The sequence below is a fragment of the Embiotoca jacksoni genome, unplaced genomic scaffold, assembly GCF_022577435.1.
Source record: "Embiotoca jacksoni isolate LCO1_2020_lvr unplaced genomic scaffold, fEmbJac1.0.p SCAF_7, whole genome shotgun sequence".
Taxonomy (NCBI): Eukaryota; Metazoa; Chordata; class Actinopteri; family Embiotocidae; genus Embiotoca; species Embiotoca jacksoni.
In genome coordinates this window covers 19,785,180-19,808,107 of record NW_027185425.1, presented here as the reverse complement: position 1 = coordinate 19,808,107, position 22,928 = coordinate 19,785,180, and the positions used below count along the sequence as shown (strand labels likewise).

The 22,928-nt window shown below is 39.2% G+C and overlaps 1 protein-coding gene across 1 annotated transcript in view; it reads right to left on the bottom strand.

Annotated features, from left to right (window-relative positions):
• Nucleotides 1-21,552, bottom strand: part of LOC138214491 (retinoic acid receptor beta-like) — a 195,437-nt gene extending 173,885 nt beyond the window's left edge. The window contains exon 1 of the mRNA XM_069176158.1: nucleotides 21,385-21,552. The gene's annotated coding sequence lies outside the window, so the exon portion shown is untranslated. The remainder of the gene's footprint in view (nucleotides 1-21,384) is intronic.
• Between the last annotated feature and the right edge of the window lie 1,376 nt (nucleotides 21,553-22,928).

The following is a 22,928-nucleotide window of genomic DNA, read 5'->3' as shown; positions in this document are numbered from 1 at the left end:
AGTAAACAGAGTTCAAGTCGTCTAGTTGTGAGACTCTCTGGCTCTGAGGCGCTAAACCACACCAACACTCCATTGAGCTGCTTTCTCAATTAACCAAGTTGTACACAGCTACTCGAGAGGCCATAAAAGCCAACTACCCCTTGTAGACTTGAAGAACTCCATCAGAGCTATCTGTTTCTCTAAACACACTTTACTCCATAAAAATGAATGAGCAACAGAAATAACTTACAGTTAGGTTGGAAAACCAGCTGTAGCACTTGTTGTAAGGGTCAATAATTCAGACTAGATAAGACTTACAATTGGTTTTAAGGCCCTAAATGACATATAAAGTCTTACCCCGAGGACACATCGCCGCCACCACCACAACCATTGCTTTAAACAGTAAACAGAGCTCGCTACATATAACGCCGTGGACTTCGGATGATTTGGTTATTGCATCGCTCTTTCATCAGACATTATGAAAGCACGGAGGAGTAATCATTCAAGTCGTTACTCACAGTTTTGATGATCTGTGTGGGGCAGCGGGACGCTAAAGGTACAGCTAGCAGATGTCTCCTGAGGCGAGCCCTTGAAATCTTCAAGTGACAGGTTCATTGGCTTGACCGCCAGGTGGGAGCTCAGCGCTGCAACCTCATGTCCATTTTCCTAGGCATGCTGTCATCGTAAAGAAAGCAGCTGTGTAAACACATAGGGATGAATGTCTGATTTTAAACCCACAGGCAGCCTGGTTCAGACGAGGAGCCAGGGAGCTAAGTGCTGCGGGAGGCATGTAAAGAAAAGTTGGACCATTGTAAAACCACAAAATATTTACATGGTTTGGTGTGGTGGGAATGTGGCTTCCACTTCCTGGGCAAAAACACAGGAAATAGTTTGCATTTAATAGATTGTGGTTGAAGGCTTTCAAGGCTTTGAAGATGTAGTTGTCAGCATTTATACACTAACAACGGGTTAAAATGACTGCTCTAAATGTCAAAGTGGGAACGCAAAGTGACAAACCCCGAGGATTAGCACCCAATTTTGTAGCAGTTCCCATCAGAATATTGAGCATTGTAGCATCTTTCAGCTTGTTGTTTTGGTTTTACAGTCTGCCTCTACTATTTTGCTGCAGTCATGCTGTTTGTTTAATCTCAGATAAACCCAATGTAGACTGCCTGCCCAGCAGCAAACTGCAAGTCAGCAAAAGGCTTATGGACATAGGAGCATTTAAATAGAGAGTGATTATTAAATGTATCGTTCATCAAGTGACAAGAGACAAAACGTGGATTTGGCAACGAAGTCATCCATCATTAGTGTTTGAATGTCACTGTAGGCTGCAAGTTCTCCCCCGCCCATCCAGACAACACAAATATTCTGAAATTATGTAAAACCATGATGACATCATTTATTTTTGGGTATTGTTTTGTTTTGTTTTTTGCTGTCTCTCTTATCTGTTGGTATATTGTTTGTAAAATCACAATATGAGTTGAAAAGTAATTTAAAAAAAGTTGAATTCCAAAAAAGCAAAAGATGACGACAGTTTCCCAGAGGACAAATGTCTGTATATTTCAGATAGTCTGGATTTCTCTTCCTACAGTTCAACCCTGTATCCTAGAAATAACTTTCTACACAACTGAATTATTTTGCCAATTACATTTAGAGGCAATGTCCCCACTTGCAGGCTAACAGTTAGCAGCAATGATTTTTTTTTTTCTGAAAGAATAAAGTGCCACATTTATGCACACAACAAGAAACTAAAGTAAAGAGAGATCTTGTTCACAGCAGACATTCTTGACCCGTCACTTTAGGGAAAGCACAGGTGTATTAATGATGGCTCAGTTCCAGTAATTGTCCCAGTAAGCCATGACAGTGAAGCAGCGAGCTCAAAAGCAGGACCTCTTCTATAAGTCAGATGCAGCTCTCATTAGAACATTTGCTTTTCTTAAATGACAAGTAAAAATGTCTGCCGTGAAAAAGGTCTGTTCTGTTGAAAATGTCTCAGACAAATTACAGCTGCACAAAAGGAAGAGTTCTTGCCACAATTTCCATGTGACCACTCAACATCCAGCAGTATGTGTTAAAATTTCGAGCCTTGTTTTTAATTGGCTCTCTCGTTTGATTTTTCAAATCAAATCAATGTTTATTGCTCTCAGCAACAACGGCAGGGCGGTTGGCCATGTCAATGGATAAGACAAAGAGATTACTGAAACCTCATTCAAGAACCAGTGTCAAAGAACAGTGACCATACCCAGCCCTGTTGGTAGATCTACAGTATCATCATTCAGCATGGAGTCTATCTGAACAGAGAGCGAGTTTGATGTTGTAACATTTGTCCTTTACTGCAGCCAGTTATGATCAACATACTTGTGATTCATTTTGGTGGTTGTGCTAAAGAATATGCGCTCGCTTCCAGTTCGTCTCCCATGTTCTGTTGGAACTTTTGCAGTTTCATCATTCAGCGTTTTTGTAAGTTTTGTATTCTGCTCCATGCCCAAATGTTAGTTAATGTTCGGGCTTCTGTTTATTGGTATCAGCCTGCTCGGCTCGCTTTGTTTTAAAAAAAACACAATCTATTTTATAAATCTCCTTTTTCCTGTCTGGCGTTTGGGTCCTGCCTGCCCTCCTAATTCTAACATGATGTACTTGAAATTCTTACAAGTACATCATGTTCACTTTTTAACAGGGAACCTAGTAATCTGTTACCTAGGCAACCTTCCCAAGACTAACAATACTTAGTCCTAATGCAGAATTATTTTTTTTTTCAGTTTTTCCAGTCCTGACTTAGACCCAGGCCCCTTTTGGCTTTCAACCTTCTGTTTCTGAACCTACCGTTCAGTTCTGGACTTATATTGGACTCAACCTAAGTTGACTTGACTTACAGTCCAGTCTGCAGGGATCTACGGGCTTCAAACTCCAGACTGTCCATCTGTACATTTTCTGTCCATTAGGCTTTTTCTCCCTCTCTCATCATTAACACAATTTTCATTGACGCAAATATGCTGGTGCTTATTGAATTTATCTGGTGAATGGACCAACTGTCGGCAGTCTCCATCATGACCTTCTCACTGGGGTCATATACAGGTCACATCCTTCAATCTCCTGTTTATTTGACAGCAGCAGCAGCAGTTTGGTGTTGAGGGTTTAAAGCTATCCTTTCATTTTCTCCAGCTTCAGTAAATACACAGAGGAAGGCATGTCACTGTGGAATCATATACCCACGTGATCAATGAGTATGCAGCTTGAGAAGAGAAAAAAATGGGGAGATACATTCTCTGTTCAAGATAAAGAGCAAGAAACGTAGCATTTGTTATTGTTTTTACAAGAGTAAGCCATCAGAGGCAAATTAATAACGCTATGAAGGAGCCCTATAGCTATTACTTGTAAATGACAGCAGCAAATCATAGAAACAAATGACAAGAGAGCCGAATGACAAAGTTCATTCTTCACCTAAAAAAAAGCTGTTTGGTCAAATATTCTTAAAGAATGCAAGCACATAATAAGAGACTAGCAATAGTATAAATAATACAGCAGTAGACACAACAGAGAAAGGTTTCCCATGGCAAATGAACAAACTCCATCCACTCATAAAACAGGGACCAATGACACATACACAGTATGTTCTTCTGCAGTGCTCAACATTCGAGAGACCAGAGAGGAGGTAGTGAGTGGACCTTCAGTCAAAAATGCAAACAAATGTTTTGCCTTAGTTCTGGTACCGTAAATATGCTGCTGATTATTGTGACTTGGAAACACAGCACACCAAAAATGTACAATCGTGTTAGAAACCAAGGACAGGCTGTAACCAGCTGCTCAGAGGACCCTGAGTGGTACCAAAAGCTACAGGTTCATCGTTGTTTTAGCAAGACTTATATGGAAGATTTAGACGACAAACTTTTCCTTTTGCACACTTGAACGGTCATTCGTCTTTACTCCAGCCCTGTAGAGAAGCGATCTGCTAGATTCAAACTCTAATCTCTCCACTGTTTTCTATCCATTCCACGTTTACATAATCCACTTAAATTGGTTTCATGCTCATGACTTTTTAGCCTGTCGGGCTTTGTTTGGGAAATGTCACCATGTTATCAGAAGTCTGTAATTAACTCAGGTAGTAAAATGTTCCAACCAAATTTATTCTTTCAGACAAATCCTCTGTGGCAATTTGGTGAGTACAGTGTTATCATACATCATAGAAATTGCCACCATGACTACAAAAGCAAAAGAAACACCTTCTCAAAATGGCCCAAGGTTTTCAGACACAGTTCATCAGTTGTTATAAAGATTATTTGAAAATGAATTCCACTGATTGAACTTTTAGTCAAACTGCAATTCCCAGGTCAATAATAAACTGCTGGTCCTAAAAGAAAAAGTTTTAAATCCTAACATTTAATAAAAGGCAATTTTGAGAAATAGTGGAATTTCAACATACTAAATGATCTTCTCCATCACGATGTGTTACGCTTGATTACGAGAAATATCACTAGTAATTTGGCAGTATATATGTTAACGTGGAGAGAAAAGGCTCCACGTTACCAGAATAGAAAAAACACGACATCTTTGACGCAGTTCTGTGAAGTACCATCACACCGGCTTCCCTGTGTGCACACTGATCTCTTTAAACCTATGCTGAATGTGGTGAATCAAAGTGTATAGAGCAAAGCATGTTGGGTAAAGAGCCTGAGAGCACATACCAGCTATGACAAATGCCACTTTGGTGGATACAAATTGAATTATACAGACTCAGAGGCTTTGGGCTGGATGGGAAAAAGATCATTGGTTTGTGTTCTTGTGTCCATCCTTCATGCTGTGGGACAATGACAATAGCAAAGGCAAAACAGAGGTCATCATCTATCAGCCGCTGCAACATACAATTAATCAGCATTTTTGTTTGTGTGTGTATGTGTGTGAGTATTAGTGAGAGCTATAGAGTGATGCGGGTGGGAAAGGGAGTTTTATTTCAATCCGGACTTGATCAATGCACCACATTAAATTTGTCTGACTCAGTTTGAGTAGTGGAAATCAAAGAAGCAGGGTCAAAAGAGCTTGCAGTACACTATACTGTACGCAGTACAAAACACACAGACACACACATACAGCTGTAATAAAAAAATAATAAAAAAAGGATCCTTGACAACACAGTTGTTCTGAACTCCTTCACTGGATGTTATGTAGCATTACAGTAAAAAAAAAAAAAACTCTTTGTCAGACAGAAGTCTGTATCAGTAATTTCATGTAGTTTTTGGTCTTTTTAATACAGAAAATGTTGAATTATATTAGATTTTAGGTGTTGAGAAAATCAATGTTGATTATGCTCTTAAAACAACATCTGGACAAACACGGTATGTCCCAGTTCCACACTCAGTCCAGTCTCCACTCCTATGACGTATTGACATACTTGTTCTTAACTACTTTGGTCTACGATGGCAAAAGATTAGTGAATTAATCTTGTTGTCAGTTAGTCAGTTAATCTGTTTTTAGTAAATCAGGCAAGCAGGTGGTCATTTAGTTAATTCAACTATCTTTCTGTTAGATCGTTGATTTTTGTTCCTAAGTTAATAAGTTAGTGTAGTTACTCTTTTTTTCTGACTCGATAATTAGTTAGTTAGTCAGTCAGTTAATTTGTTCCTTCCTCCCTCTCTCCCTCTCTCCTTCCTTCCTTCCTTCTTTCCTTCCTTTCTTCCTTCCTTCCTTCCTTCCTTCCTTCCTTCCTTCCTTCCTTCCTTCCTTCTGTCATAATTGGTCAGCCACTTGGTGTGTTGGTCAATCTTTCAATGACTCAGTAAGTTTATCTTGTAGTTAGTCAGTTAGCTAATTCATTTTACCAGTAAGTTAGTTTGTAACTATCAGGTCAGGTATCCAACCACATGTTTTCTATTTGTATGAAGCTCTTCTCCATCAGCTCTGAACTGAGGACAGTACAGAAGAAGCCAATAACTGCTGTTTCACAAAAGACTTGACTTAATCAGGCCAATGTTTAGTATGTTTTCTGCATTGTTCCATATAATTCTTTGTGTCTTTATTCTTTTGTCGTAGGATGTTCTTCTTCTCTTATTGTGCACATTGACTCAAACACTTTTTCTTTGATATAAATGGTAGCATATGTTCCATTGCATGCTCATATTCATATTTTATTTTCCCTTTGTTGAATTCTATTCTCACGATTTGCTTTTACAACAACTTCAGTTCCTCATATAGGGATCAATAACATTTTACCTAATCATTAATCACATCATATTTTATCCTCCCCAGGACTCAGACTAAGTGCTGCTGGCAAAAATAAATAGAAAGCTTGTGTCTGATGTCAAAAGCTGCTCTCTGCAGCACACTGCAGATCATTGTGCCTTTGGTGCACATGAGTAACACATTTCTCCAGGGCCAAATATGAAAGTATCCATTTGTATTCTGTTGGTTGCCCAGTCAAGCGATAGTCTCTTTTTCTTTCTCTCTTTCTTTCTTTCTTTCTTTCGTTCTCTGGATGCCTCTGCGGAGTCCATCTCACTAAAGAGGTGGAAATCAAACCACCATTTGAAAGGCTCCTTATATCCCAGCATCATTTGCTAGATTGGATCGGCATTGTGAAGTCCGAAAGCTTTAGTATGGATTTTGCCTCTGAGAAGCCGGTGCTGTCTCAGTGAGATGAAAGCAGCTGAGACTAGATGATCTGTGCAGTGTTTAAGACAGCTCTGAGGGCCTGCAGACGTGACTGGACTGCCTAGACCGGGTCAGAGGCCTCATAAGAGGTGATGGATTCCATCAGCCCCAAGGTGAGATGGATGAAATGTGAAGAGATGGAAGCGAATTGCCAGAACAGGTGAACAGTTGAATCTGGCCGGGATTGTAATTGCTGTGTTCCACGTTACTTATGAATACTGATTACAGACAGAATACACATGAAAGGATGCCTCCCTTCACATTAGGAGAGTGTTTGGAAGTTTGCTTCGGTTGATGCATACAAGCCTTACAGACTGATCCAGACACTGAGCCATGTGCGTACTTAGAGGTAGAAAATTTACAGTTACATATTTTCTTTTCAGCACATGTACGTAATATTTACAGTCAAATCCTTTGTAGTCTGTGACCGTCTGAAGTCTTCGAGCAAAAGACATCAGCCGACTTTGTTTCTTCTCTGTTGATGCTCTCATTCACCTTCAGTTCTTGCTTGCTGTGTGCCTCTCTGCCTTCAGTCTGGACTGCAGCTCAGTCAGACTGAGATCAGCTGATTGACTTGGCAAACTCTCTTCACCCTGTAAAGGTCTTTGGTGGATTTGGCTGTATGTTTAGGATCAATATTCTGCTGAATGATGAAATGGGGCCCAATGAGGTTTGATGGATTTGACTCAATGTTAGCACACTTCATGCTTATTGCCCGGTATGCCAGCTCTATTGGCAGCCATACATAACCAAGGCACAATAAAAGCATCTCCATGCTGAGGTGGTGTGTTGGCTCATGAGCTGTTCATTTTTTTTCCCTCCACACTCTCCGTCAGTTTGACAGAAGCAGGTTTTTGTTTCATCAGTCCAGAGAACATTGTTCCAGAACTGTACCTGTATACTTTTGGATGTTTTTGTGAACTGCAGCCAGACCTTTCTGTTTTTCAGTCTCACCAGAGGTTTGATTGTTGTGCAAAATCCTCTGTTATAATGGTGGTATGTAATAAAATCTTTGATCCCTCTTCTAACAGATAAAGTCCTTCACTCACCCACTGCCTTAAAGCCTTAATTGTCTCATTAAGACTCATTAAGATACGATGGAAGATGATGGGAAGATTTTGACAACTTTTAAGCCTTAAAAGTATGTTATACCAGTGAAAAGTAACAACAAACATGATGTCCATTAAAGTCAGTGCAAAAACGGTGGGCATGTTTTTTTCAAGCTTTATACTAAGCAGAGTACTCAGCGCTGCCACTCCTGGCTGGAAGCTATATTACATAAATGCTCCGGATTAAAATTGTAAATAGTAACCAGCTGTCAGCTCGTCCTGTTTTCTGGACTCTTCTTGTAATGAAATTTTGATTTATGAGTAATTCAAAATGTTAGCTTCTTATTTGGAAGACACTAACACAATGGTCCTGAATCATAGCTGAGTTTGTACTATTGTAGTTCCAACTAACGTTGTCAGCTGAAATGTTGGCTACTAACCAAGAAATGAGTATAACAGAATTAAATCAGCTTACATGACTTATAACGTGACATCAACTACAAACACTGGTCACAGATCATTTGCCACTTTTCAGCATGGCAGCATGTGGAACCCACACCTGGGTTCTCTCGTTTGAAAGAAACTGCTGTTCAGTCGGGGCAGAGGAATAATTGTTAACTGGTTTATTCATGAAAACAGAGCGAGGTTCAGTCAAAGGTTCATGTGGGCAAATTAACCTGAATAAGACCTGAGCCAGAGTACAGACAACAGCTCCGCATCTCAATGTAACTTAATGAAAAAGGCTTATCAGAGCTGCAGAAAGCATCATCAGATCAGTTCATGTATCAACAGCATGACCGTATATATAGATTAGAAAGAATACACTTGTTTATCCAAGTGCTGATATAATACCATCAAATTATTAAAAACACAAACGATTCAATGCAATAACAATAATGTTCTTCAATTCATGAGCTGTAGTTATTACCATCTACAACCATTACTGGTGAGTATTTGCAGATGTCTTTCATGTTTCTTTTCATATCCGCTCCAGTCAAGCTTGCTCCTTGGTAATAGAACCTGTAATCATCTCTGTGATGATGCTGTTTTTATAGCAACTGCATCAAATTCAATTTAGACATCTTATGTACACCATCAACTCCTGATTCTACATGATCTGGTAGAATCAGAGAGCTAGATGCACTCACACATGACGAAAGAGAGACAGACACGTTCTCTCCTTCTTTAGTTTATTCTAAAACTGAGCAGGAATGTCAGGAATGTCATACACAGGGCCAGAAATGTGTTAAAACGATGAAGCGTAATTAACATTCCAGCTCCCTGTCCCTCTGAATATATCACTAAATTTGATTTTGTCAATAAAAAAAAATACTAATGATGCTCTTGTGGAATCATTAGGCACTGTAATCACATTGTACAATTATTAAACTCACTCCATCACGTAATTAGCAGAATGAGCTAAGTGGAAGAGAACACAAATATATATATATTCAGCAATCTGCTGGTGACATAGACTCTGTATAATTCTATAATATAATTTAATCCTTAATTAGATATGAAGCCTTAAAGAAAGGTATTTTTGGGGGGCTTGTCTGGTTTGATTGGCGTGCCTGGGGTGCTGTCAGGTTGCCGGTGTAGGTGGGCTGGCTGGTTCTCAGTCAGATCCACCACTCGCTCCTCCTCAGCTCGTCACTTTTGGCTCCAAAAAACCAAGACAGCGACAGCTCATAACAGCAGCTTACAAACCACTAGATGATGTCATGGTCGGTTGCCCCAATATCACAAGTCTACATTGCTTCAGGGAGCTTTGCAATCTGTACAGCATAGAAAACAAGAGGGATCTCTCTCTCACGAATATTACAGTAAAGACAGGATGACAAAATTATCAATATTTTGGTATTTAATTGAGCTTAATTTGACTTCCTTTGAAGCGTATAATGTTTTATGGATATCCTAATTGCTGCATCGTGAGTTGGAAAGACTGTATAAATTACACATTACATGATACCAAAACATACGGTGACTTTTCATGTAAGCCATAGCTTGCCGACATGTTTTTCATTTGAAATAACTGCCAACAATGGTTTGATCTGTGTGTTTAACTTTCCATATGAACTACAAGTAAGTAAGATAGGTCATCATAAATATGCTAATTGTTGTGTAATGATACCATGTGTATGTTAGTTAACACGTTACTACTTCTCGCCACTTCTAGCAGGCCAAAGGTAGCTTCCATTGGAAATAGTTGGTAACAACAGCTGGAATCAAGATTCGTTTAACCTAGTTTAAGACTAAAATCAAGTGGCAAGCTAACCTGGTTTAATAGCCTATCATTAATACTTTTACTGCCTCATTTACACAATGTATCTTATTTGTTGAATCTATACATGAGCAAAAAGTTAGAAGTAAACGTTTGTAAATTTGTAGAACAAATTACATAAAGGTTGTCACAGAGAGCTGCACAACTTGTTTGAAGCCTATAACAGAAATACAAACCAAACGCTGTTCTCAATGACTGTTTCTGGCAAGCCTTTGGATAGCTAAATAGACTGCACAGACATACTGGGCAAGCGGACCAACTGCTGTTACGTTATATTGTATTTTGACACGCTGACACAGGTCTTCTCTCTTCTGTTTTACACACCCAATACAATGAGCATGTGCATTAGACTCTGTTTGCTAATAAAAAACAGGACACCTACACTCAGCACTTCGCCTGAATGCTTCTGGACTGTTTAGACACTGAGGACTGAAGCTTCTGCTGTTGCAGTGCTGAACTGCTGCTAACACCAAGCCTCCTGTGTTAAAAAATGTTACAACACCATATTGTCATGTGATGGGACGGTTACAACTGTTGACAGCCATTCGAGAAGGCAGCTGGACACAAAGAGGACTCAATCAGTTCGTTCTCATGCAGTCGGACTGCTTTATGTCAACTGTCCGAGAAGATGCTAAAGCTACACAGGTCTCAGTAACTGACAGGAGCACGACTCGACCCGCTCTGCCCCGGCAGGAAGAGAGAGCCGAATGGTGCAGGAAGGAGAGGCTGGAGGAGGACAGGGTGGAGCACAGAGCCGTGGCCTTGCTCTAACCCATCCATCATCTCTGCTAACTTCCTTAAAATAACCTCTGGACTGCCACGTATAAGGGGCGTAAGTAACCTGAGTGACAGTTAAATATCTGGACAATGCTTGTTGATACAAAGCTCCCTCCGCTTGTCTTCGTTGAGCAGGATTTTTAGGAACATACTGACTTGCTCGGGCCCCCAAAAGCCAAAAGTCTGAAGAGGATTTTCACAACTCGCCCGCCCACCTCCCCCAATCCACCCACCAACCCTCTTATCATTGTCATCTTTGAGGAATGGGGGTGTGGAGGGCGGGCGGGGGATGCCAGGGGCGCCCCCGCGCCAGACACAGCGGACGGGTACAAACGCTTGGCACAGTGTGGCAGCAGGTTTGCCAACAGCCAATCTGGCAACCATCGGCGCTGAAGGTTCAGTGAGAGGTGAATCATCAATCACTAGCAGCAAACACACTGCATACTGTACAGTGCACACTGCCGCAAGCTGCAACTGCAAATATTGTCAGCTGGAAATTATGCAACGCTTTAGCTACTAATAATACGTAGGATTATTTGGGTTCTAACTCATAATATGTTAGTGTAATTTTTTTCAAAAATCACTAACAGAAGTTGTTTTTGGTTTTTTTATCTCAACTTGAAATTGTGTCTTTTTTAATTATTGCTGTTTATTTGTAAAGCATACCAGATGTGGCTGATTTTCTACTTTCCTAGCAGCTTCTGCTTTCGATTCATTTCAGTATTATTCGGCAAAACTAATTATTGTCTTTCCATAGAAAAAGCAGTAAATGTAGTCCCATATTGTCAGACCTACCTTCACTGCATTGTGGCAGCACTGGCAAATGAATAACAGTAAATGGTAAACTAACTGATGCCTGAAACTCTTGGTAAAATAAAGGTAAAACGAGAGTTTCGAGGGGCATTGCTTTCGACCACTGGAGACATCTCATTGCAAATAAAGAATGACGTTGGATGCTGAACTCACAACATTTTTTCTAGAGTGGTAAGTTAACGGCTGTTACGATATGTTACGATAGCCAATACAGGTAACTAATTGTGTAACAATTAAAATATATCCGTGTGTTTACAGCAGCAGGGTTGATGCAGCTGAGGGAACTATATGAGATATGTCTTTGTTATTTTCATTTTCCCGTTCTGGTTTCAAATGCTACCATTTATGAATGGCACAAATATGAATGCCTTATCAGATATAACCACCCATTTAATACTTGAAAAATGAGCTTGATTAAACAGTCAATGTTTCATTGTATGTGTTTTTTTATTTTGGATTCTGTAAAATAGCAGAAAGAAGAAAATTTGAATCATACATGGTTCAAATCTTTTTCTTGTTTAATACTGGAATTCAATCAGCACAGATGTTTTATATGGAGATGATAATAATGATAATCATAATAACAATAGGGCTTTCGCACCATCGGTGCTCGGGCACTAATAATAATAAAAACTGCAATTCAGTATATTCCTCAAATCATTCCAGCAACATACAATAGGAAACTCGATTTAAAGACTTGATTGGTTAACATACTGTATGTACTGTAATCCACCAAACAAAGCTATTTGAAACCTTTATGGTTTTTTTTTATGAAATGAAAATGTTGTTGTAGTGTTTGTAGTGAGCTCATACTGTTGGTAGCAGCTTGGTGCATTCTACAACACAGAACAGCAGAGCACTTGTACATCCAAATTTACATCATCTTTCTCCCAACATCTACAGTGTGTTTGTCTGTTGTTTGTTTTTCGAAATTTGACTCCTAAAAAAATGCAGCTTAGCTCGGCTTCTCTGCAGACAACTGTAAGACTTCAGACGTTTCAGCGTCCTTGAACAGAAGACCAAGGAGAGTTTCAAAAATCATATCTTCTTGCAACCCCAAAGACATTGACAACACAAAAACAAAAACTCTTTACTTTTGTATGACGCCCACGTCTGCCAGTTCATCTTCATAACTCACTAAAACACATAACCGTATATATGTGAGAGGCACCTTTTATAAACAAAATGAAAAGTATTTGCTGGTAAAGATTAAATGATAAAATACAGTTTAAAAAATTGTTCCCTTGATAATCACTGCTTTGCCGTCAGTGTCAGAAACTACTGTTAACAGGTTCAAATTAAACAGAGGAACAACCACTGATGAAGTCACTCACCATAATTAGTGGTTTGACTAAGAACTGAAAGAACGGTGTGTGGGCAGTGAGTCTGTTGTTAACGAGACTTTCTCAAGTGTAGTTTATTATAGCCACCTACTATATTAAAAGGCAACCAAATCACACTGCTGAGAGGGGACTGAGAAGCGTATTTGAATTTCATTTTCAAACGTGGTTACATAAGTTTATTCGAGGAAAGCCCGGAATAGAAAGAAATAAACTCATTAAGAAGCAAGGAATGAGGCAGAAAGGAGGCAAGGAGCAAGATGAGGGTGAGGAAGAGAAACAATGGTGAAAATCAGGGTTTTTCTCTGCTCCTATTGTCACCATCAGAACTACAGCATTGCACTTCTCAGCGATTATGTCAAATATAAATCCACATTGTAGGAAGTGTGACAGCAAATTTGCTGATGTGGAAGGAGAACCTGCAGCCGTACAATTCAATGTGGAGACAGCAAGAAAAAGGTCAATGCTGAGAAGGAAACTGACTCACAGAAACTGTACGAGTTAGTTTTTGTGAACTTGAACTCTGCAGCCTTTTTGTCTGATTTAATATAAAGTTGAATATTTGGTCAACATTAACAGGCGGTAACACTGTTAGATGAGCTGAAATATGTCTACTACTGGATGCTGTTGGTCCTTTGTGTGGCAGGAAAACAGCCCCAACCCGCAAAGAACTCTACAAGACTTCTGAAAGTAGCCTGTGGTATGTGGCACCAAGACCACAGCAGCAGATCTTAAAGACTTGGAGAACAGACTATAACCATCCACTACCAGACCTTGACATGTGCTGTTGGTATGAGATAATCACTGTTCTTTATTTAATCTGTGAGTGGTCAGAATGTTTTGGCTCAGCAGTGTCCATGGTCGTATCGCTTCAGTCCAAAAATAGTCACGATACCAACTCCCAAAAATGTGAGTCCAACCGTGTTTAGCATTCGGTGACCTGCCCTGAACTGAGAAAGCCCACTCCTGCTGAGCAATGAGAAGGTGTAAAACAACCACTGTGAGTGTGTAAGTGCTGTTTGACCTATTAGCTCGGGGAGCACGGACTGACAAAGAGTGCGAGTGGTTTGCCACAGCAGCGAGCCTGCAAAGGACACATTACAGAGCACCATGATGACAGAGTATTAGGTAACCAAGAGGATTATTCAAATTAGAATAAAACAATTTGCATTGCAAATTAAAACAGTATTTAAAGCACAGTAACATGCCCTTCAAATAACTTCTGCTGCAGAGAAATCCCACTTCTCCCTGTTAAAATAGTTATAAGGCGGGAAGCAAAGCACATAAGAGAGTCAGCACTTCCACGCCGAACATCACCATCACACTGAATTATCACCGGCTCAGCCTCCTCTCTTAGATACAGCACACTGTTATAATCATTTCACGGACACTTTTGTAAGGGAATTCAACATGTGATTCATTCATTAAAATGGTGACGTTCATCCCGCAGGTTAAATAGTCTGAAGAATCAATAAACCCCCGTGACGAACTGCATGCTGTTAAAGTGGCGTAGAGATGCAGATTGATGCAGTGTGACAGTATTGTGTTCGTGCGTGGGCGGTTCTACCGAGTTTATGCTGTGATGGTTGTTGAAGATGTAGGAGCAAAGAAGAAACAAATATATATACAGTAAATATAGAAGCCTGTGTCTTCTTATATGATAGCAGTACTTAGAGGCAGGTCAGGAAGAGTTTACAGCTTTGTATTTAATTGATCATATATGCTACCAGGTCAGTGCTTTTGTTCTTGGAAGTATTTCATCTTTGTGGTTACAAATTCAGAACATCATCTAAAATTATGCAGACGATGTAAAAAGATGATGACTTCACCAAAGAAATGAGTGCTGCTGGGTTATGTTTTTATCAAAATGATAAGACATATTTTGAATCTATATATCTCTGTATAAAATATTTTAAAAGTCCCAAATGTTCACAGATACCATTCATTGACATTTGTTTTCCTATGATACAACTAAATTGTGACTATTTATTGAAATGATGAGGACTCACACAAAGTATGTGGTTAAATATAAAGTTAAATATTGAAGAAAGAAGTTTTTAAAGTGTTTTATATTTCAAAAAACTTTCCAAGCACATTAGGTAGTTCTGAAGATTTCAATCTTTGGTCACAAATACTAGTTTTAATAATTTTCTAAAATTGCACTAGTTTTTACTAAAAGTGACTAAAAGAGGGGGAAATGGTGGATATTGTGGTGACTATATATTTTTTTTACAGCAGATTAATACATATTTGGTGCTCTAGTTATTATTTCCAATAGCAGGACAGTGTGTGTGTGAGTCAAAATAAACAATTTGCGTGTTCAATAAAGGAACACGTCACCCAATGCACCCAAAAACAGTGTGGCTCATGGATGAGTTTTTAATAGTTTTTGGACAACAGCGGAACTCTATGGCACAGAGAGATAATATACTATATACCAGGTTTTAACTGCATTCGAAAAAACATTAGGGTTTATTTGTAGTCTGTTTGTAGTAGTAATCATCAATCTCATTTGAGCGGGCTTTGGTTGAATGCAGGTAAACAGTCCGTGTGGAGAACAGAAGAGTTGGAACGCATCGGCCAAAATGCAATCTCTGAACCCATCGGCTATCACCTTACAACGCTGCAGTAACTGGAGGCTTCTCTGTACATAATCGGTTTGCTCGCATCTCATGATTGCATGTGAGCCGTTTAGGGAACATCAGATAATTGTAGTGGATAGCAACAGCATGAACATGAAGCATTTAACTAATTTTTTATGAATATCAAAATTGAAAGTATCATTTAGGGACCAGTGCCAAAGTCAAGGTATGTGTGCCGATATCAAACATTTTGGACAAATACTGAACCCTGTTCTTTACAGTAAAAAAGAAATTATGACCTTATCAGTTTAGAAACCGTTCAAATCAATGGGATTTGGGGAAATATCATGCACAAAGTCTTCTTTTTCTTTGTTTGTGTTTCCACACCCCACCCATTCTCCTCCATTGTCCTCAGTGACAGCTCCTTATCTGGCTAATGAAGCATAGCAAACACCCTGATGCAATTTTTACATAAGGTTCATGGTAAAAAATCAGTATGCCAGTTAAGTTCCATCTTCCACTGAACAAGATATCTTTCATTCATTATTGATGTTGTGTGAGTGGAGCTTTCCCCTGAAGGCACACTAGGATTCCCATAGCTAGACTCAGCATCAAAGGCTTCTCTATAATCTTGTCTTCTCTTTTTCTCACCCCTCCGCTCCCTGACTCTCCACATTACATGGTCCATCTTACTCATTTACAGCTTTCCCTTGCCATACATGTTTAATTATGCTATCACTTGTAGAAGATAATATGATAGTGGTATGAACAATGCAGCGGCTCTTATTTGTGACATCATTATTAAAAGCAACTGCACATTTTCACGTATAAGAAAATGATTTGTGTGTGGATGTGTTATTTTTTCGCTTACAGAAGGGAGAAATGAAATTGTTCATGTCTTCACTCTTGTTACTTATGCTCAATATAAATGAGTATGTGGAGCTTACAGTTAAACTTGTGTACTAAAGTGAGGCTGTAGCCATGAAAGAGACGTTAGTTGTGTAGGAAATGTATCCTTTTTCAGATGCTGTAGTTGTCTTAATGTGGATGTTAAGATTTGAAGTCCACGACTAGACCACGATTTCTGGTTTGGTTTGAGTTCTTTAACATTAACCCCTGAAGCTAAGCACTGACTAATCAATCATTTTCTTGATCTTTGTTTTTACTGGAGAAATTTACAAGAGTCACATGGTAATAATGTTATATACAGTATATGTGTGTTGAAGAATATAAAAGTTGAACATAAGAGGCTCAAGAATATTGCCTTGGTGAACTCCACACATAGACTGTATATAAAAGTGGAAGTAGCTTCTGGGTCTGAAAAATGAGGCCGATGCAGAAGCACCTTAAGCTGCAATACCACCGAGTGCCACTAGAGGTTGGCTCCAAAAGGTTTCTGGCTATCTCAGTGCTGTGATGTGATCAAAGTCCGACAACTGTTTAGAGCCTGAAAGGTGTTCCTTTGTTGAAAAAACAGCACTTTGTAGGATTTTACTTAAAAATGGAAGGTGATGTGATGCCTGACAAATGTTTACAAATGTCTGCGTATAGCTAATCAGCTACTAGCACAAGTGATACCAAAGAATAAATTATGCTTAATGCTTTCATGAGTAGGAGTACCATTACTTACTGTAGAGAAAACCACAAATGACTTGTGTTCACTGAAACTCATTATTTTTCTTGGAAAGCTTACACTGACCACCAGTTCACTGAACTCTTCCTTGGACGTAGCACTGGGAGCACTAAACTCATCTTGGGTTAAAGAATAAAACTTGCAGTAACATAAGAAGACATTATTTATCCTCTATAACTTACATAGTGTAAGTGTGTAAGTGGCACACTACTGTGAAGGTTTGGGGTTCCATTCCTGAGCAAGGCACAGACATTGCTGAGATTTCCATCCTGGCATGCAGGGAGAACATCTCCAAACAATTACACAGTACAGCCGCACATAACCTACGACATGTATTCGTCATTAGAAGCTATTGCAGCCAATCTCTTTCTGACACCTCTGCTCCTCCCCTTCAGCTTCAGATGCACAGAGGAAAATATGTTTAGTCCTCGTGGTATTTTTTAAGCAGCGTGTTGAGCTCTACAGAGCCGGCTGCAGCTGTTACCCCCTCACACACACTTGCCCTCGGTGCACAATGTGGGAGCTAACATGGCTGCATCAGGAAACAGGGCAAAAACACAGAAATGACAGGGAAAGAGGAACATGATTTGCCATGATGAGGGAAACAATGTAATACTGCAGTACATTATAGAGATTATAGTTTGCTTATGTTCAAGGTCAGGGCTGATTTTCAAATATTACTGTAAACTACATTCAGAGGTTACATTCCTACATCCATAAACAAGTATCTGAAGTTGTTTACTTGTCCATCTTTACTTTTCAGTGAAGAGTCTGAGTGTCCTATTGTGCTTTTAAAGTTATTCCAAAGACTTTTACTGTACAGGCTCAAAACAATTCAAAATTCTGAAGAAAAATTAATTTGAGAAAGTTTTCCTGTTCATATGTGCGTGTGTGGCAACCTTGAATATAATCAAATATCATAAAAACCTTTTTACACATAAATAAAAGCAGAATACAGCAAAATGCAATGGAAACAGGCTTATTGCAAATATGGTGACATACATTAAAGATGTGACTTCAACATCTGCTCGACTGCAGGGACAAAACATCGATGAAAACATCCGATATGTGTGAAGAGATCAGGAAACGATTTACTGAGGTACAATTACAGTCATTTGTAATTTTAGAGCAAAATATTTTGTATGTTGTTGTTGTCAATTCGTTTGTCAATCACAGTAGAGCCTCCGAAACATCTCGCTCCTGCCAGCCCGCCAAAGGTGATTGGCTGCTGCTGCACTGATTTAATACAAGTGTCAAAAAAATGTGAGTTTTTATAGTCCTATAATCTTTTATCCTTAGGCTTTGGGAATTATATGAAGTCATTATGAGTTTACTGGCTAAAGTTCACCTGAAGTCATGAGCCACCGGTCTTATAATTATCATTACAACATTATTTAAATATATTATTTAAGATAATCATGACTGAATTAATCAGTTTGGTGGCAAAAATTGTCCCTTTTGAAACGAGCACTTTCCAATAATATGGCCACAGCTTCAACTTAATTATGAAGGAATTGTAGTTGAAATATTAAAATGTTAATATTACAATATTTTGCATTGTATAACTGATTTATTTGCGTTGCATAATTATATTATTTGTATCAAGATTATTTAGACAGAACTATTGTTTGGTTTAATAAAGTATATTGCAACAATTTTTGATACTAGTCAAGATGCTTATATTTCATTAAGTGTAGTACAAATACAATGGCTTTATGTCAGTATAATTCCTCAATCACATTTTAGAGTTGCAAAAACGGACTCATTATTTACATTGTATTCTATGGACATATACAATGACAAATTTTCAAGCAGTTCATATATTAAGCCTGAGATATTGAAATATATTTAATGTGTACGGCTTTTCTCAAATTCTTATTTTAGTTCATGTATTTGTTCATTTCATATACGTTGTCTCACCTACGTGACTATGACGAGTACATCTTGTGGCCACTGTCATGGAGAGGTTTTGTTGTAAAAACATAAACTTTGTTTAGAGTAACGTTTTGTTCGTTTTATAAAATTGCTTTGATTTGGCTGTGATTTTAAGCGTTTCACATTAAAAATTCCAAAAATAGTTTTTTAATCCACCACAGAAGAACTGCTAAGGTGCATTGAACATTTATTTGCATTATGAATGCATTTAACAACACTGTTCTTTACTGACGGATTGATAATTGACTTAATAAAATGACAGAAAACGGTCAATAATCATTTCTTCCTGATGACAATGTGACTACATCCATGTCTTTTTTTTGTCTGACCAACTGCCAAAAGCTCTCACATTTATGTTCACAGAAAATAAGAAGCTGGAACAAGTGACTTTAAAAAATGACCAAAAAAAGAATAAATGATCTGTTAATGGACTAATCATATCTGGTCTGTAGTGCTGGTTGGTGTCATGATGCTTGAGGAAATCATGAAATTGAAATGTACCTGAGGGTAATTAGGGGCCCGACAACAAATCTGTGCCCTGGGGGTCCCTATAGGAGGTTAATCTGGCCCTGAGAAGAGTCAACACTGACAGCGCACAGAAGAAAATTTGAGCATCGCAATAAGGTTGAATGTGTTTCTTTAACGACGCCTGAGTTTCATCCTCAGAAGACTTAAATGGGATGAGACAGAAGCAGCAGCGACGTCTTTGACATTCAGCTGAGTGTTTGTGAGCAGAGCGACCTGCCCTTCAGAAAGTCACCCTGATGCATCTCCTCTTATCCCTGAGAGCATTTTGCCACCTGCTGACTGTTAGTGGTAATCACATGACTAATCATGTTTCACAGGCACCTTCCACACAACATGGTCCAACAGTGAAAGTTGTGTTATCCATGATTAGAAAGTCACATTTAAAAAAAATCAATGATGACAATATTTCTCTGTGCTGACACGGAGCTTTGAAAGGAGAGAAAAAAATCTTGGAAAAGGAGGCGCACGTTTGAATGTGAATCCCGAAAAACTAAAAATGTATGGAATAATTAAAAGGCTTTGATTTGAGTGCAAGGCTCAACATGAAAGTGCTGAAGAAACATTGCTGATGGAATTAAACACATTATTAATGTTGGTTTATACTTCAGGCTATTGCTTCTCTGAGGTTCATCCTTTGATATCTTCCTAAGTCATTAAAATTGCATAGTGTAGCTGAAGTCTTAATCACCAACTCCACCACTACACTGTATAAAACGCTACTTTTTTCTTAGAAATAGGTTGCAGACAATATAAAACCAGCCATCATTTAAAGCACAAACTGCCATTGACTTTGAAATTCCTACTGACAGCATGTCATTCTATCATGGCTCCGTTTCCCCCCTGATGGCATTTCACAGAGGACAATGCTGCGGTGCGCATACAAGTGGGTTAATTAAAAGATTCATAAGTCAATCAGAGAACATTAACATACTCGAGAGCGGTTTCAATGCACAGGGTTCAGTGCGAGAAAACATCAAAGGGTTTAAACTGCAGGCATGAAAAGCATGGGAAATGAGCTTTCAAAAGGAAAGGCGCTGCCACAGCCTGCAGGAGGAGAGGAGCCTCGCGCTGACTCTCAGGCACCGAGAGCCTCCAATGAAGCCCTCCCCTCATCCCCTCCCTCCCTCCCCCACCCCAGCCCATTCCCCACCGGCTGCAGGAGGAGGGGAGCAGAACAAGAGCTCGAACAAACATGTCTGGGTTCTACAAACATCGTCTGTTTATGGATTAAGTTGGTACCCAGTTGGGATGCAATTTTATTAAGTCAGTGTATCCTGCACGAGTAATTCAATTGTTTTCAGCTTTTTATGATTAAAACCTCAGTTTGCAAAGCATTTACTGTCACATCGCTTGAGAGTCGCTTGTGTAAAGTAGGATTGCTGTTTGATATGAATGTGCACGTGCAACCCTGCACTTCCCATGATGGACCAGTCCACACTGGTCAGCTGTGGGTTGCAACAGGTAAGTCCCACCACATCACCACAACCTGTCTCCGCCATCGCACCGCATTCACACTAGGTGTCCCAAAGCTGCAATTAAAGCCAGAATCACCACCACCACCACCACCACCACACAGGGCAAGGACGCTGTGACCCAAGCTGGATGCATGCGTGCGGGGCTACTTTCCAGACGCGCCAAAACAAACCCGCCAGGTGCGTGGACGCAGGAAGCCACGCGTCACTCCCTGTCCTACTTCACCGAGCGACGGCCAGCAGCAGATTTCACAGAACTTTTCTCATTCTTTTTTTTTTTCAATTTCACACATATTTGGAGTCATCCACAGCAGCATTTCATTCACACATGAAATCATGGAGAAACTTACCCGCATCCCGCAGCTGGTCTTGACATCTTTATTATCAAACGTGCATCCTATAATTGCCGCTCCTTGCCCTCAGCAGCTAAACCCTCGCCGGAACGCAGTCGAGCGGAGAGGAGAGCTGCCGTTATTTCCTCTTGGGGAGGTGAGGTGAAGTCCTTTTGGCACGGGGTACCCGACCCGACGGCGCGCAGCCGCTGTTCACAGACGGAGCTCTTTATTATTTCTAACGGGCGCGCTACCGCAACATGGCAATACAGGGTCTAACCCAGCGTGAAGGGAGCGCTCGTTAAACTGACACTGTTAACCACATGACACGAGCATTTAGGTGGCGCTTCCACTGTACCCACACAGCACAGTTCATCCTCACTGATGACTTCAGCAGGGCAGCATGTGTCTGTAAATGTTTCCCCACTTCACAAACTCTACTCTTGCTAAAGAAAGTTATTTCTAAAAACAGGAATGCAACATGCATTGTCTGTTGTTTTAACATTTCTTTAACATTTTATTGTGCTATTATTTTTTTTTTCACTGCAGTTATTAAGTGTTTTGGGACCATGTTTCATGGTGATTTAGCATTGTAAATAAAAACTGATAGATTGTTGGAAAGCTTCATAGATAGATAGATAGATAGATAGATAGATAGATAGATAGATAGATAGATAGATAGATAGATAGATAGATAGATAGATAGATAGATTGATTGATTAGCATTTTTCTTTGTTCTATATTTGAACTCGTTCTACTTTATTAATATCTTCTCGTGTTTAATTTTAAGTTTTTATTCATTTTATTTCTTTTATAATTTGTTCACGTGTTTTTTATCTTGTATGTGTTTTCACGTGAAACACTGCTTGTAGTTCTCTTGCTGTAAAGCACTTCGAGCTGCATTTCTTGTATTAAAATGCTATACAAATAAAGTTTATTATTTTTATTCATTCATTCATTGATTCATTAAACCCTGCCACCTCCAAGTTCCCAACTGTTCCCAACCAGCTCTCCTGACCTGAAACAGTACTTGTTTTGTGGTAAAGTTTTTCAACACAATTTTATTTAAGAAAATGCTCCACATTGGGACAATATAAAATATAATAATAAAGGTCCCCTCAACACCACCGGGCTATATAATAATGCAGAGAATGCCGGACTAACCATAGTTGAAATTGTGCTTTAGTGCTGCAAATAACTCAACATATTTGTAACTACTCAAATTTCCAAAAGAGTTCAAATGGATGTGACTTGTGTGCCCCCTTGAGGTGTGGGGCAGTTGTCCACTCTGCTCAGTTGGTTATCCAGTCTTGAAGATGAGGCTGATCTATTTATAGTTTTGTCAATAATAGGTACAGAGGAATTTACCCATCCAATTTGTCTCATCTTTGCTTTGTCACTTAAAATGACACTGCAGAGATAAAAGACTCCTTTATTAAAGGTTATTTACCATTTGGTTAAACATATTATTATTCGTAATCCTCTTTTTTTATTAAGTCACATTGCATTTAGATGACTGAACTTCACAAAGTGTCAATTGTCATGAGCTTAAATGATAAGGC